Raw genomic sequence first — 17,206 nt, forward strand, 5'->3', positions numbered from 1 at the left:
TCTTTTCTATACATATCTATATCTCCAATATTTTCAAAATTATTTTAACTAAAATAAATATATATATATATTATATCTACACACACACACACACACACACACACACACATATATATATATATATATCTCCAGTATTTTCAAAATTATTTTAACTAGAAAATAATTTAGAATACGTTTTAACCTTCAGAATACTGTACTATCAACTCATAATGAATCATTGTGGTCTGGAAACATATACAATGTCATCAGCAGCTAGGGAAACAGGAATAGTTACTGGGTGACTAGAGCCATAGTCATTACAGGTGTTCATTAGATATTACTGAATTATATCAATAGTGTCCATATTTTTCAAAAAAATTTTAAGCCCCATAGAAAAGTATCTATCATGGACCACACATTTACAGATTTGTCATATGCACTAAGAGAAATATGATATGCCTTGTGTGAAAAGTTAATGAACAAGGAAATCCTGGATTGAAAAATGAATACATTCTATGTTTTTGAATTCTAGGAAAGAAGTGAAACTAAGCTGAGCTGTGAATGGGTGGCATTTGAATGAGCAGAAGAGGAAGGTGGTCCTGTAGGGGGAAAAGTGAGAGCAAAGGAGAGGTGGTGGGCACAAGGAACCACAGCCAGAGCAAACCACTGCTGAAGCTAAAAGAAACACCTGTAGCCTTCAGCCAGGTTAGGCACAATGGGGTCCAGAGTGGGACTCATCAAACACCTGCTTCCACAGTCTTTCTCAAAGGGAGATGCCTCAAGCAAGAGCTGCTGTCAAGAAACAAAGCAGGGAGCCATAGCCAGTACCAGGAACCCATGGCAGCAAAAAAGAAAACAGTTTCTGACCAGCCATTGCCAATAGGAACTATCATTTCAGGAGCCAGCAAATGAATTAGGCTGAAGGTGCCTTATTATTCAAGAATTCTAACCCTCTCATGATCTCCCCTTAGTCACTTAGTCATGTCTGACTCTTTGGAGCCCCATAGACTGTAGCCCATTAGGCTTCTCTATCCATGGAATTCTCCAGGCAAGAATACTAATGTGGGTGCTGGTGGTGTTGCTTAGTCACTAAATTTGTGTCTGACACTTTGCAACCCCATGGACTGCAGCACTCCAGGCTTCCCTGTCCTTCACTATCTCCCAGAGCTTGCTCAAACTCATGTCCTTTGACTTGGTGATGCTATCTAACCATTTCACACTCTGCCACACTCTTCTTCTTTTGTATTCAAACTTTCCCAGCATCAGGGTCTTTTCCAATGAGTCAACACTTCCCGTCAGGTGGCCAAATTATTAGAGCTTCAGCAATAGTCCTTCCAATGAATATTCAGGGTTGATTTCCTTTAGGATTGAATGGTTTGATTTCCATGCTGTCCAAGGGACTCTCAAGAGTCTTCTCCAATACCACAATTCAAAATTGTGCTCAGCCTTCTTTATGTCCAGCTCTCACATCCATACATGACTACTGGAAAAAGCATAGCTTTGACTAGACAGACTTGTCACCAAAGTGATGTCTCTGCTTTTAAATATGCTGTCTAGGTTGGTCATAGCTTTCCTTTCAAGGAGCAAGTGTCTTTTAATTTCATGGCTACAATCACCATCTGCAGTGATTTTGGAGACCAAGGAAATAAAATCTGTCACTCTACTTTTCCCAATCTATTTGCCATGAAAGTGAAGATAGGAAACTGAACATAGAAAACTGAAAGATGAACTCCCCAGGTCGGTAGGTGCCCAATATGCTACCGGAGAACAGTGGAGAAATAACTCCAGAAAGAATGAAGAGATGGAGCCAAACCAGAAACAACATGCAGTTGTGGATGTAACTGGTGATTCAAGTAAAGTCTGATGCTGTAAAGAACAGTATTGCATAGGAACCTAGAATGTTAGGTCCATGCATCAAGGTAAATTGGAAGTGGTCAAACAGGAGATGGCAAAAGTGAACATGGACATTTTAGGAATCGGTGAACCAAACTGGATTGGAATGTGTGAATTTAACTCAGATGGTCATTGTATCTATTACTCTGGGCAAGAATCCCTTAGAAGAAATGGAGTAGCCATCATAGTCAACAAGAGTTCAAAATGTAGTACCTGGATGCAATCTCAAAAACAACAGAATGATCTCTGTTCGTTTCCAAGGTAAACCATTCATATCAGAGTAATTCAAATCTATGCCCCCAACCAGTAATGCTGAAGAAGCTGAAGTTGAATGGTTCTATGAAGACCTACAAGACCTTCTAGAACTAACACCCAAAAGAGATGTACCTTTCATTATAGGGGTCTACAATGTGAAAGTAGGAAGTCAAGAGATACCTGGAGTAGCAGACAAATTTGACCTTGGAGTACAGAGTGAAGCAGGGCAAAGGCTAACAGAGTTTTGCCAAGAGAACACGCTGGTCATAGCAAACACCCTCTTCCAAAAACGCAAGAGAAGACCCTACACATGGACATCACCAGACGGTCAATACTGAAATCAGATTGAATATATTCTTTGCAGCCAAAGATGGAGAAGCTCTATACAGCCAGCAAAAAAAAAAAAAAAAAAAAACCAGCTCACTCTGGTTCACATCATGAACTCCTAATTACAAAATTCAGACTTAAGTTGAATAAAGTGGGGGAAACCATTAAATCTTTCAGGTATGACCTAAATCAAATCCCTTATGACTATACAGTGGAAGTGACAAGCAGATTCAAGGGATTAGATCTGATAGACAGAGAGCCTGATGAACTATGGATGGAGGTTCATGATGTTGTACAGAAGGCAGGGGTCAAGACCATCCCCCCAAAAAAGAAATGCAAAAAGTCAAAATGATTGTCTGAGGAGGCCTTACAAATAGCTGAGAAAGGAAGAGAAGCTAAAGGCAAAGGAGAAAAGGAAAGATATACCAATTTCAATGCAGAGTTCCAAAGACATTTTGGATAGATAAGAAATCCTTCCTCAAGGATCATTGGAAAGAAATAGAGGAAAACAATAGAATGAGAAAGACTAATGATCTCTTCAAAAAGATTAGAGATACCAAGGGAACATGTCATGCAAAGATGGGCACAATAAAAGACAGAAATGGTATGGACCTAACAGAAACAGAAGATATTAAGAACAGGTGGCAAGAACACACAGAAAAACCGTAGAAAAAAGATCTTCATGACCTAGATAACCACGATGGTGTGATCACTCACCTAGAACCAGACACCCTGGAATGCAAAGTCAAGTGGGCCTTAGGAAGCATCACTAGAAACAAAGCTAGTGGCGGTGATGAAATTCCAGCTGAGTTACTTTAAATCCTAAAAGATGAGGCTGTGAAAGTGCTCTACTCAATATGTCAGCAAATTTGGAAAACTCAGCAGTGTCTACAGGACTGGAAAAGGTCAATTTTCATTCCAATCCCAAACAAAAGCACAGCCAAAGAATGTCCAAACTACTGCACAATTGCACTCATCTTACACACTAGCAAAGTAATGCTCAAAATTCTCCAAGCCATGCATCAACAGTACATGAATCGTGAACTTCCAGATGTTCAAGCTGGATTTAGAAAAGGCAGAAGAACCAAAGATCAAATTGCCAACATCCAATGGATCATCAAAAAAGCAAGAGAGTTCCAGAAAAACATCTAATTCTGCTTTATTGACTATGCTAAAGCCTTTGACTGTGTGGAACACAACAAATTGTGGGAAATTCTTCAAGAGATGGGAATGTCAGACCACCTGACCTGACTCCTGAGAAATCCAAATGCAGGTCAAGAAGCAGCAGTTAGAGCTGGACGTGGAACAACAGACTGGTTCCAAATAAGTAAAGGAGTATGTCAAGGCTGTATATTGTCATCCTGCTTATTTAACTTATCTGCAGAGTATGGCATGCAAAATGCTGGGCTGGATGAAACACAAGCTGGAATCCAGATTACCAAGAGAAATGTCAATAACCTCAGGTATTCAGATGACACCACCCTTATGGCAGAAAGTGAATAAGAACTAAATAGCCTCTTGATGAAAGTGAAAGAGGAGAGTGAAAAAGTTGGCTTAAAACTCAACATTCAGAAAACTAAGATTATAGCATCCAGTCCCATCATTTTATGGCAAATAGATGAAACAATGGAAACAGTGGCAGATTTTATTTTTTAGTGCTCCAAAATCACTGCAGATGGTGACTGCAGCCATGAAATTAAAAAACGCTTACTCCTTGGAAGAAAAGCTATACACACCTAGACAGCATATTAAAGAACAGAGACATTATTTTGCCAACAAATATCAGTCTAGTCAAAGTTATGGTTTTCCCAGTAGTCATGTATGGATGTGAGAGTTGGACTATAAAGAAAGCTGAGCGCTGAAGAATTGATGCTTTTGAACTGTGGTGTTGGAGAAGACTCTTGAGAGTCCCTTGGATGGCAAGGAGATCCAACCAGTCCATCCTAAAGGAGATCAGTCCTGGGTGTTCATTGGAAGGACTGATTCTGAAGGTGAAACTCCAATACTTTGGCCACCTGATGCAAAGACCTGACTCATTGGAAAAGACCCTGATGCTTGGAAAGATTGAAGGTGGGAGGAGAAGGGGATGACAGAGGATGAAATGGTTGGATGGCATCACCAACTCGATGGAGATGAGTTTGAGTAAGTTCCGGGAGTTGGTGATGGACAGGGAAGTTTGGTGTGCTGCAGTCCATGGGGTCGCAAAGAGTCAGACATGACTGAGCAACTGAACTGAACTGATCTGCCAAGATGTGATGGGACCAGATGCCATGATCTTTGTTTTCTGAATGTTGTTATTTTTTTTCTTTTTACAAACCCTTGTGTCAAGGTCTGACTTTCAATAGATCGCAGCAAGGGAGTTGCTCTGCTAGAAATGAAACCCAGACCCAGAAGCAGGTCCTCTACCAATGGTTTAGCACCAGGTTCCCCAGGAACATGGAGTGTAGGATGTGTGAGGGGGTGGCCACCTTTCTAGTCAGGCCCCATGTCCCATAGTGAAGGGCTCTCTGCACCAGACCCTGGTCCCGACTCGCAGTGAATGTTGAGTTTTAAGCCAGATTTTTCACTCTCCTCCTTTACCCTCATGAGAAGTCTCTTTCGTTCCTCTTCACTTTCTGCCATTAGAGTGGTATCATCCGCATATCTGAGATTGATATTTCTCCTGGCAACCTTGATTCCAGCATGTGATTTATCCAGCCCAGCGTTTCTCATGATGTACTCTGCATATAAGTTAAATAAGCAGGGTGACAATATGCAGCCTTGCCATACTCTTTTCTCTGTTTTCATCGAACCATTTCATGGAACTATTCAGTTGTTCCACGTGCAGTTCTAACTGTTGCTTCTTGACCTGCATATGGATTTCTCAGGAGGCAGGTATGGTGGTCTGGTATTCCCATCTCTTTAAGCATTTTCCACACTTCGTTGTGACCCACACATTTAAAGGCTTTAGTGTAGTTAATCAGGCAGAAGTAGATTTTTTTCCGGAGTTCTCTTGCTTTCTCTAGGATCCAACAAATGTTAGCAATTTGATCTCTGGTTCCTCTGCCTTTTCTAAACCCAGCTTTTACATCTGGAAGTTTTAGTTCTTATACTGCTAAAACCTAGCTTGAAGGATTTTAAGCATAATCTTGCCAGCATGCAAAATAAATGCAATTGTACTCGTAGTTTGGACACTCCTTGGCATTGCCCTTCTTTTGCATTGGAATGAAAACTGACCTTAGTTTTCCAAATTTGCTGGTATTTTGAGTGCAGCACTTTAACAGCATCATCTTTTAAGATTTAAAGATTTTTTTTAAAATAGCTCAACTGGGATTCCAACACCTCCACTAGCTTTGTTTGTTAAGGCCCACTTGAATTCACACTCCAGGATGTCTGGCTCTAAGTGACTGACCACACCATTGTGGTTATTCTAGTCATTAAGACTTTTTGGTATAGTTCTTTGTGATAAAGGACAGAAATGGCAAGGACCTAGCTGAAGCAGAAGAGCATAAGAAGAGGTCATAGGAATACACAGAAGAACTGAAGTAGATGGCCTTTCCCTTCTCCAGGGAATCTTCCCAATCCAGGAATCAAACCTGGATCTCCTGCATTGCAGGTGGATTCTTTACTGGCTGAGCCACAAGGGAAGCCCTAGAATGAACTCCTAGCAACACTGAGAATTTGTTCTGGTTTTCAACAGAGTGGTGGCCGTGGAAATACCCTGATCAGACCTCCTGCCTTTGGGAACATGGTTAACTGATGGCCCAGCAGATGCTGCTTCTCTGGATCTACAACCACATCTGATCTCAGGGCATATTTCCCATGAGTGTTCCCAGCCAGTGACTGAGCATGGGAAGGATTTAGGCAAGCCCATTTCCTGATAGCTCAGTTGATCAACAATCTGCCTGCAATGCAAGAGACCCCAGTTTGATTCCTGGGTTGGGAAGATCCACTGGAGAAGGGATAGGCTATCCACTCCAGTATTCTTGGGCTTCCCTTGTGGCTCAGCTGGTAGAGAATCTGCCTGCAATGTGAGAGACCTGGGTTTGATCCCTGGGTTAGGAAGATCCACTGGAGAAGGGAAAGGCTACCCATTCCAGTATTCTGGCCTGGGTCACAGAGAATCAGACATGACTGAGTGGCTTTCACTTTCATTCCTGAGATGTAGGACTGTCCTGATGGGCAGTTTTGGTACAAGATTTCCCTTTGACCTAGTTGAACATTTCTTGGAACTGTGCTGAAGCTTCAGACTCTTCCTATCCAATCTTCCTTCCTCGTCTGTCCCCTTTAGAGGTATCAGATTAGAATTACGATTGGAAGACACTGCTTGCCTTCTCCAGATACTTCTTTATCCTTTTCCTTTATCCTTCTTAGGATACATTTTCTGCATGTCTAATATTAGTTTGTTGTCTGCTTCTTAGAGGAACCCAACTAACATAGATACCCAACTATGTTACAACTATGTTATCAGGTTTCATTCTGTTGGGGTTTTAGGTGAAGTCTTTCTCACAAGCATCCCAACCCTCCATGATCATGCAAAGAAGGAAAGTCTCTCTATCTCCCATTACTACCTTTCCCTTGATATTGACCACCAGGCTTGTATCTGCCCTTCTTCCTGAAAGACGTTTGATTTGGAAATGATCTTGTCATTTGATAAAAGCAAAGGAAAGGAAATTAGCACTGGGAAATTGATCACTCAAAAAAGTGAAAAAGAACATACATGCAGAATAGAAGCACTTATCTAAAATTATCCTTTGAAGAGCCTAATGGAAGGTACTACTAATTTTTCAACTAGCAAGTACTTACTATTTTTTCATGCTTAGTGTATATTAACTAGATTTCTAGAGCTGCATAATAAAGTACTGAGTAACTTTGAACAATAGAAATTTATACTCTCAAACAGTTTTGGAGGTAAGAAGTCTGAAATCCACGTCTTCAGGGCCGAGCTGTCTCTGAAGGCCCTAAGGGAGAATCTTTTCCATTCATTTCTCTTATTGCTATTATTGTTCAGTCACTCAGTCATGTCCGACTATTTGTGACCCCATGGACTGAAGCACGCCAGGCCTCCCTGTCCCTCACCACCTCCTGAAGTTTGCCCAAGTTCATATCTATTGCATCAGTCATGCCCTCCGGCCATCTCATCCTCTAACGCCCTCTTCTCCTTCTGCCCTCAAACTTCCCTGGCATCAGGGTCTTTTCCAATGAGTCAGTGTTCACATCAGATGACCAAAATACTGGAGCTTCAGCTTCAGCATCAGTCCTTCCAATAAGCATTCAGGGTTGATTTCCCTAAGGTTGACTAGTATGATCTCCTTGCTGTCCAAGGGATTTTCAGGAGTTTTCTCCAGCACCACAATTCGGGTATTTCCAACAGTCCTTGGTGTTTCTTGGTTTATCATTCATGAATCCAATCCCTACCTCGGTAGTCAAACAGTTTTCTCCTTAGATGTCTTTCTGTCTCGTCCTCTAAAAGGACAGCAGTCATAATGGATTAGGGGCCCCCCACCATCTAGTGACCTCAAGGTCACTTGATTATATTTGCAAAGATACTATTTCAATTTGAGGTCACAGGTACACAGGGCTAGGACTTCAGTGTATCTTCTGGGGAAATACAATTCAACCCCAACATGGGTAGGGGCACATTTATTTGAATAGGAAAATTAAAAACTACATAATTAAAATTTCTGAACTACCTGTGGGATAAGGAAACAAAAAGTCATGCTTTTATTCATAGCTAGTGATTTGTGCTCCTATTTGTATTGTGTTCTGGATGTGAGAGTAGGGCCATAGAGAAAGCTGAGCACCAAAGAACTGATGCTTTTGAGAAGACTCTTGTGTTGGAGAAGACTCTTGAGAGTCCCTTGGACTGCAAGGTGATCCAACCAGTCCATCCTAAAGGAGATCAGTCCTGGGTGTTCATTGGAAGGACTGATTCTGAAGGTGAAACTCCAATACTTTGGCCACCTGATGCAAAGAGCTGACTCATTTGAAAAGACCCTGAAGCTGGGAAAGATTGAAGGGCAGGAGGAGAAGGGGATGACAGAGGATGAGATGGTTGGATGGCATCACCGACTCAATGAACATGAGTTTGGGTAAACTCTGGGAGCTGGTGATGGACAGGGAGGCCTGGCGTGCTGTGGTTCATGGGGTCTCAGAGTCGGACACGACTGAGCAACTGGACTGAACTGAACTTGTATTGTGTTCTTAGCATATGTCTGACATGTCCACATCCTCCACATCTTCAGATGCAGGTAGCACCTAGCACTTGGGACACTGCTGAATATTGGTGGATAGGAAATGAAACTGACATGGGCTTCTAACATCAGCCTGCAGGTGATATGCATTGATAGGCATGTTTATTACAACTGGTAAAAGCACTGATGGTTTGACGTAGTGACCTTTCTAGCTGAAATTAATTGGGTCCTTTCAATGACACTACTTGTACATGAATACACTTTCTTAATTAAGAGAAAACAGAATTTTAAAAACATCACCAAATCGATCAGCTGGAAAGGATTTCATGAAGGACTTTCTAGATAATAAATCACAGCACAGTAAAGACCTCATATATATATGACTAAACATCTTGAGGAGCTTCCAAATCCTTGCCTGTCCCATCTGGCACAGAGAAGAAAGTGAACTAGAATGGAAATTTAGCAAATATTGTGGATGAGCTATTCAAAAATCATTCACATATACCCTTTTCCCTCTTCTATTACAGAGACTGTTAAAGCTAAGAATTTGAACTCCTAGCTTTTCCCATGACTAGAGGTAGTCATGTGATATACGTCCAACAAATAATATGTATGAAAAGTTACTAGGGAGGGCATCCCTTCTCAATAAAAAGATGGCCTCTTAAAAAAAAAAGATGGCTTTTTAGAAAAAAAAAATATTTTTAATTTAAAAAAAGAAAGATGGCTTCTTTGGAAGGAGGTTCTTGTCTCTTATAATTTGTCAATTTCCCATCTTCCTGAAAGAAATGTATACATGATACTTGGAGATGCAGCAGCCATCTTACCACCATGAAGTTCAAAAGTTTTCATAGAAACGGTGGAACAAGGCCATTGAAAGTGGATAAAAAGCCCCAAACTTGGAATTTAATAATGGATTCTTCAGTGATTGAACTTGAATTTAGCTGCTGTTTCAGTGATTATCTAGAAGGGGCTATCTTGCCTACCACGTCACATTTGGCAATGTCTGGAAACATTTTGGGTTGTCACAATTGTGTGAGGGGGAAGCTACTGGCATCAAGTGGAATAGAAAACAGGATGCTGCTAAACATTCTCCACAGCAAATGACAGCCCCCAACAGCAAAGAATCACCCAGCCCAAAATGTCAGTGGTGCTGAGATTAAGAAACTCTAATTCATTGGTCTCATTTCTTTAAAGTTTAAATAAGGGAATGTCCAAAAGATGACATATACAGTTCCTCAAAAAATAGAAGTTTGTCTGAAGATTCGTGACAAGAGACTATTTGAATTATAGCATACCCATTCAATAGCAATTTAAGCTATCATTAAGAAAATTGTTATAAAGACTAACAATAGCAAAAGTTGCATATTAAGCAAATAAAGTCAATATACAAATGCTTCTGCTAAGTTGCTTCAGTCGTGTCCGACTCCGTGCGACCCATAGATGGTACCTCACCAGGCTCCTCCATCCCTGGGGTTCTCCAGGCAAGAATACTGGAGTAGGTTGCCATTTCCTTCTCCAATGCATGCATGCATACTAAGTCACCTCTGTCGTGTCCAATTCTGTGTGACCCCATGGACAGCAGCCCACCAGACTCCTCCATCCACAGGATTCTCCAGGCAAGAATACTGGAGTGGGCTGCCATTTCCTTCTCCACAATATACAACAGTGTAGGCATTAAATGACTCAGTTCAGTTCAGTTCAGTTCAGTTGCTCAGTCGTGTCTGACTCTTTGCGACCCCATGAACCATAGCATGCATGTCAGGCCTCCCTGTCCATCACCAACTCCTGCAGTTTAACCAAACTCATGTCCATTGAGTCGGTGATGCCATCCAACCATTTCATCCTCTGTCATCCCCTTCTCCTCCTGCCCTCAATCTTTCCCAGCTTCAGAGTCTTTTCAAATGAGTCAGCTCTTCGCATCAGGTGGCCAAAGTATTGGAGTTTCAACTTCAGCATCAGTCCTTCCAATGAACACCCAGGACTGATCTCCACTAGGTAGGATAGACTGATTGGATCTGCTTTCAGTCCAAGGGACTCTCAAGAGTCTTCTCCAACACCACAGTTCAAAAGCATCAATTTTTTGGCGCTCAGCTTTCTTCACAGTCCAACTCTCACATCCATACATGACCACTGAAAAAACCATAGCCTTGACTAGATGGACCTTTGTTGACAAAGTAATGTCTCTGCTTTTTAACATGCTGTCTAGGTTGGTCATAACTTTCCTTCCAAAGAGTAAGCATCTTTTAATTTCATGGCTGCAATCACCATCTGCAGTTTTGGAGCCCCCAAAAATAAAGTCAGCCACTGTTTCCCCATCTATTTCCCATGAAGTGATGGAACCAGATGCCATGATCTTAGTTTTCTGAATATTGAGCTTTAAGCCAACTTTTTCACTCTCCTCTTTCACTTTCATCAAAAGGCTCTTAGTTCTTCTTCACTTTCTGCCATAAGGGTTGTGTCATCTGCATATCTGAGGTTATTGATATTTCTCCCAGCAATCTGGATTCCAGCTTGTGCTTCCTCCAGCCCAGAGTTTCCCACGATGTACTCTGCATATAAGTTAAATAAGCAGGGTGACAATATACAGCCTTGACGTCCTCCTTTTCCTATTTGGAACCAGTCTGTTGTTCCATGTCCAGTTCTAACTGTTGCTTCCTGACCTGCATACAGGTTTCTCAAGAGGCAGGTCAGGTGGTCTGGTATTCCCATCTCTTTCAGAGTTTTCCACACAATGGCTACTACCACTTAAAAAGAGACAGTGAATGTAAGTGATTATAACAAAGTGATGATAGTAGTGATATTGAGAATTTTGTGTGAATTGGTTCCCATCTAGTTTGCAAAGATTATTCAATGCAACTATGCTATTTTTATAGTTTGGAAAATAATTTTAAGTAATTAATGAGAAGGAGATTAAAATACTCAGTGTTTATTCCTCTGACATTTATGAAATTTCTTCTTGGCCTGACAAAATACTATATAGGCAAATGAAATAGTTTATGCACTAGGGTACCATTTCTATTGAATCATCATGTCAACACCAATCTTTTTCTAGTTCTTTATATCTCCCTAAATATAGAATTCTTGTAGTTCATCACAGGGCAATTCCCCTCCAGGGTTTCTGTGAAAACATCAGAATTACCTGCAACATTAAAGTGATTGGGTGAAAATTTTCCACTGTAAAAGTTTATATTTGTTTTCGATTCCTGTGGCTGCTATAACCTAGAACCACAACTTGGTGGCTTAAAACAAACAGAAATTTATTCTCTTACAGATCCTGAGGCCAGAAGTTCAAAAATCAGTATCATTGGGTCAAAATCAAGGTGTCACAGGGCCACACTTCCTCTGGAGGCTCCAGAGGGAAATCCTTGCCTCTTCCCACTTCTGGGGGCTACAGGCATCCTTTGGCTTGTAGCCTCTTCACTCAATCTGTCTCTCTGTCTTCATATGTCCTCCTTTGTGTAATTTTCAAGCCCCGTTCTGTACCTCTTCTATAAGGATACATGTGATGACACTTAAGAACCACACAGATATCCAGGATAATCTCCCCATCTCAAAATTCTTAATATAATCACAGTGCAAAGACCCTTTCCCAAATAAGAAAATGAAAGAGTTCCAGATATCAGGATCTGATGTCTTTGGGAGCCAGCATTCAATCTACTCTGTCCATAGGATTCTCCAGGCAAGAATACTAGAGTAGTCATTCCCTTCTCCAGGGGACCTTCCTAACCCAGGGGTTTAACCCAGGTCTCCTGCATTGCAGGCATCTGAGCCACATAGAATATTATATAAAGAAAATATAAATCTAATTACTAATCTCACCTGATAATCTGAATTTCCATCCATTCCATCTGATAATCTGAATTTCTGGCCATTTCCATAGCTAGAAATTAAAATCTGGCAGAATCATCCAATACCTAAATCCTAGGAAAGCAGAGTGAAAATAAAGAAACAATCACCCTACTAAATGAAAGAAGCATGAAATGATAAATTTGGGAGAAACGAATTCTTTTAAACACATCAATGTAAAGTGTTTTTTAAATTGTGAATTGATCAAAAAAATTTGTTTTACCTGTATCAACATTTGGATGCATAATGGCCCCTTATCTCTAAAAATGGAAAGTTTAATATTGTTTTATCATATTTCAGCAACTATTAAGTGTTCTGAAAACTAATTTGAGGGTTTAACCTTAATGGCACAGTTCAGTAAACAGAGACTGTAAAATTACTAAAAAGGCAGGACTGTACTAATTTTCCTGAGTTGACTAAGAAGCTGAAAATATCTTAATTACCTTTTCAATTAAAGGATATTTTAGCAAAATTATGAGTGTATACAAATAATTAAAGCCCTAGAGCTTTCATTTCTTTTCCCAATTTGATTAGTTTAATTCTTCAAATTAATTTCAGAATAATCCTGCCAAAGGTTTAAAGCTGGACATACTTACCTATGATAACTGTTTTTATGTTTTTCTGTTTTGGGCCAGGAATATTTCTATACTAAACATTAATTTTCATAATACTTGAAATATATTTTATCTTGAAGTTTAAGAGCCTTTAATTCTACTTATTTAGTTGCAATTACAGATTTCCCCCATATCCAAATGTTAAGCCAAAATGGGGTGAAGTGGTGAGGCAATCACCCTAGGACACACATTGCTAACAGATGCAGACTAAACTGAGATAAAGCAGAGATGCTCACACTCATAGTTCAGAGCTATGGAGGCCTGACGCGGAGATGCTGGGTGGTGCCACTCTCACCACTGCACAGTCCAAGGGGTGTGCCGCCCATGTGAAGGCTACTGCAGAACAAATGCTGAATGCTTTTTAGAAAACCCCCTTCAGATATTTTTAGTTAGCAAAGATGGGTACTAATGTGGGTCTTTTGTAAAAAGCAAAGTAGCTTTAAAAAAAATCAAGGAATACCTGTAATCAGTAAAACCTACTCAATCCCCGATCAAATATATGATTTGCAAATATTTTCTCCCATTCCCTGGGTTGCCTTCTTATTCTGTTGATAGTGTTCTTTGCCCATAAATAGCATGACACTATTTTAAGAACAACTCATTTAATCTTCATAACAACTCTATGAGATTGGAACAATTATTATCATCCCCATTTTATAGATAAGAATGCTGAGAAATAGTGGGTTTAAATAATGTGGCAACATCCCATGATAATGACTGAGCTTAGGTTTGAATCTGTTATGGACTGAATGTGTCTTCCCAAAATTCGTATGTTGAAGCTTTACCCCCCAACATTGTGGTAAGAGGAGGTGGAAGCTTTCAGAAGTGATTAGGATTAGATGAGATGATGTGAGGGGAGCCATTCTGGGTGGGATTTGTGCTCTTACAAGGGTCGTGAGAGAGCTCATGTCCCCTCTCTGCTCTCCTCTCAGTGAGAACATAACAAGAATCTGGCAGTCTATAACCTAGAAGAGGGCTCTCACCAGAACCAGTCATGATGGTACACTGATCTGGAACCTCCAGAACTTGTGAAAAAAAATTGGTTATAACCCTTTCAGACTGTGGTACTTTGTTAGAGCAGCTGAAACTAAGATAGAGCCCACAGCAGGTATCCCAGAAACACTATGTCACACACATCTCTTACAAAGAACATCAGTGACCTTCTGATCACCAATCCAGCTATCTTTTCTTAGTCCTCATTCAGCTGTCCAATTTTTTTCTCTATCATTTAAAATCATGCTCCTTTCTGTGTGAAGCTTGCCTTCTCTCAGTTGCTACATTGTCTTGGTTCTCCTATCTCCATGTGGTAGTTACATCTTCTTCTTCAGTCTTATATGCCTTTCTTCAGGCTCACAACCTCAAAGGGCTTACTTCAGTGCCCCCTCTTTGTTCTCCCAGGACCATTTTCCTCTGTCATGGGCTAGACTGTGTCCTTCAAAAAGATGCTGAGATCTTAACCCTCGGTGTCTGTGAATGTGACCTTATTTGAAAATAGGGTCTTTTCAAATGATCAAGTTAGGATGAGGTCATTTGGGCAGACTCTAATCCAATATGACTGTGTCCTAATAAGAGGACAACATTCAGACACAGACATGAATAGAAGAAAGACCATGTGAATAACAAAGAGAATATAATCTACAAGCTAAAGAATGCCAGCGCTACCAGAAGCCAGGAGAGAGGGCTGTAACATTTGACACCTTGATTTCAGATTTCTAGCCTCCACAACTGTGAGGTGATAAATTCCTACTGTTTAAGCTTCTTAATTTGTGGTAATTCGTTATGGCAGCCCCAGGAAGAGAAACACTTTTCAAGGGCTTGAAGGCAACTGTTCTGTGAACAGTTTATCAAACTTACATCTCTGGTCCTAATAGTCCTTCTGAGTTCTAGGCGTAAGGTATCAACGACATCTCCTGACTACCTGACCATGATCCTGCATTTCCAGAATATTACTCTTCTCCCATCTCTTTCCTTTCTCACCTTTGGCCCCCAACTTAGCAGCCTTTGTAAATGAGATACCTGTGGCCCCAGCCACTCTGGCTAAAAACCACAAAGTCACCTTTGAGTCCTCATTTTCCACCCCCTTGAAACTGTCTCCATTTCTGTAATCTAAGAATCATATGTGGTCCATTAGTTTGAGGGACAAGTATCAGGTTCCCAGACTTGGCAGCCATTGCACCTCATGGTCAGAGCTCAATAAAAGGATTGGTGGCACTTTAGCCCAAATATTGGGATACAGACTCAAGGAATCCTTTGCTATTCTCAAAATAATATTATGACCCAGTATCTGGGCACTGACTTTGTTAGTACCTATTTAAATACCCAAAGTTTTACCTAGCTTCTTAGTATACCTAAAATTAGGGCTTTCTGCCTGAACACAGCACAGAGGCTGGAGTTCTGATAGCTGCTCACAGATGCCCTTGAGATCTGAGATTCCACCTCTCACTCGGGTCTGGATCACCCATCATGGAACCTGACCACCGGCTATGACACCAGACTATGCCGTATTAGGAATTCAGACTCAGCGTGATTGTCTAATTTAGTGCCCACTGTCCATCTTTTTTTTTTTTTAATTAGCTAAAATGTACTTAACAATTTATAGTCCACAGAGCACATTCAATCTATTTTCTTATTCAATCCTAACAGCCTTCATAAAAATCTAGAGCAGTGAAAAGTTAAATAACCCACACAAGCTCATGTAGTTAGCATTGGTGGCATCAATGCTCACATTTAAGCCTCCTGGCTCCAAATCCTATGTTCTTTTCTCTTCACTGCATTGCATGCTCCTGTGTTCCTAGAATCCACTGGAAAGTAACTTCTTTCCTGCCTCAAGAGGGCCTGTTAATTCCAGGTCCCTCTTTCTCCTCATCTGCCCTTGCCCCTACTATAGATAACTGACCCATATTCTATCATATCCAGATTGACAGAAGTGACCTTGAGGCTAATGATCCCCCTTCTCAAAAGACTGAAAATGATTTAAGGACTTGCAAAACTGCTTAGTACCCTTACAAGTATGCAAGCTGCCAAGTATCAGGGAGACATAATATCCCTATGTAGAAGACACATTTTCAGGGACGTTTTAAAGATGACATCATGAGGTTCCATGCAGGGCCTCTGCAAGCTCTAATTGTGGGAGGAAAGAGCACAAATACTGTCTTGACTAGTGGCCACCTAGGACGAACTTCTGTCCCCAGTGTCTTGTCTGCTTTTGCATTTCAAGATGAGCATGTTCATCTTTCATTAATCCTCTCTTTCTTGGTTAATTTTTTTAAATGCATTCATTCATTCTTTTTTTTTCTTTGCGCTGGGTCTTTGCTGGGCCCTTCACTAGTTACGGCGAGCGGGGAACTCTTCAGCACCGTCCAGAGGCGTTTCATTCGCGGCACACACGCTCAATGCTGGTGTTCGGTGGTCTCCAGAGTGCGGGCTCAGAGGCTGTGGCAAGGGTTAGTTGCTCCGCAGCGTGTGGAATCATCCCAGAGCAGGGATAGAACCGTTGTGCCCTGCACTGGCCTGCAGATTCTTATCCATCGAACCACCATGGAAGTCCCCTTTCTTACCACTAAAGATAGCATGATGTGGCGCTGTGCATTCCAATTTCCAGCACTGGCCTGTGAGGTGCTGGGCATGTGGTGAAGGACATGAGCTCAGGAGCAAGACTGTCTAAGTTTTGGCCCCCCGTGGTTAGCGCTGACCTTGAGTAGTGACTTAACCTCGCTCCACCTGGTTTTCCCCACTATGAAATGGCGCTATTGATGTCTACTGGCTGCAGTGTCACTGGAAGGACTACACAATTAACGTAAGTGAAGTGCCTAGAGCAGCACTTTGCTGTGGAACTTGCTATTTAGCTGTTTGCTCTTCTACGTGGACAGGAGCGAGAAAGCAGCACAGCAAATCCCTGGAGGGATCTCTAGCACTGGAGAGTCAGAGGATATTTAAAAATGAAGATTTCAGAAGACTCGTCTGTTAGTTGCCATGAAGTGTCTCCATCCTCCTCCTCCTGTTTTTAAGATTTATAGTTTTGGCACCACCACCCCCTGTTTTTTAGCTTTAGCCATTTTTTAAACGTTTTATTTACTTTTGTTTCTGGCTATGCTGGGTCTTTGCTGCTGCTGAGGCTTC

This window comes from Odocoileus virginianus, chromosome 4 (genome assembly GCF_023699985.2).
Source record: "Odocoileus virginianus isolate 20LAN1187 ecotype Illinois chromosome 4, Ovbor_1.2, whole genome shotgun sequence".
In the NCBI taxonomy this organism is placed as follows: domain Eukaryota; kingdom Metazoa; phylum Chordata; class Mammalia; order Artiodactyla; family Cervidae; genus Odocoileus; species Odocoileus virginianus.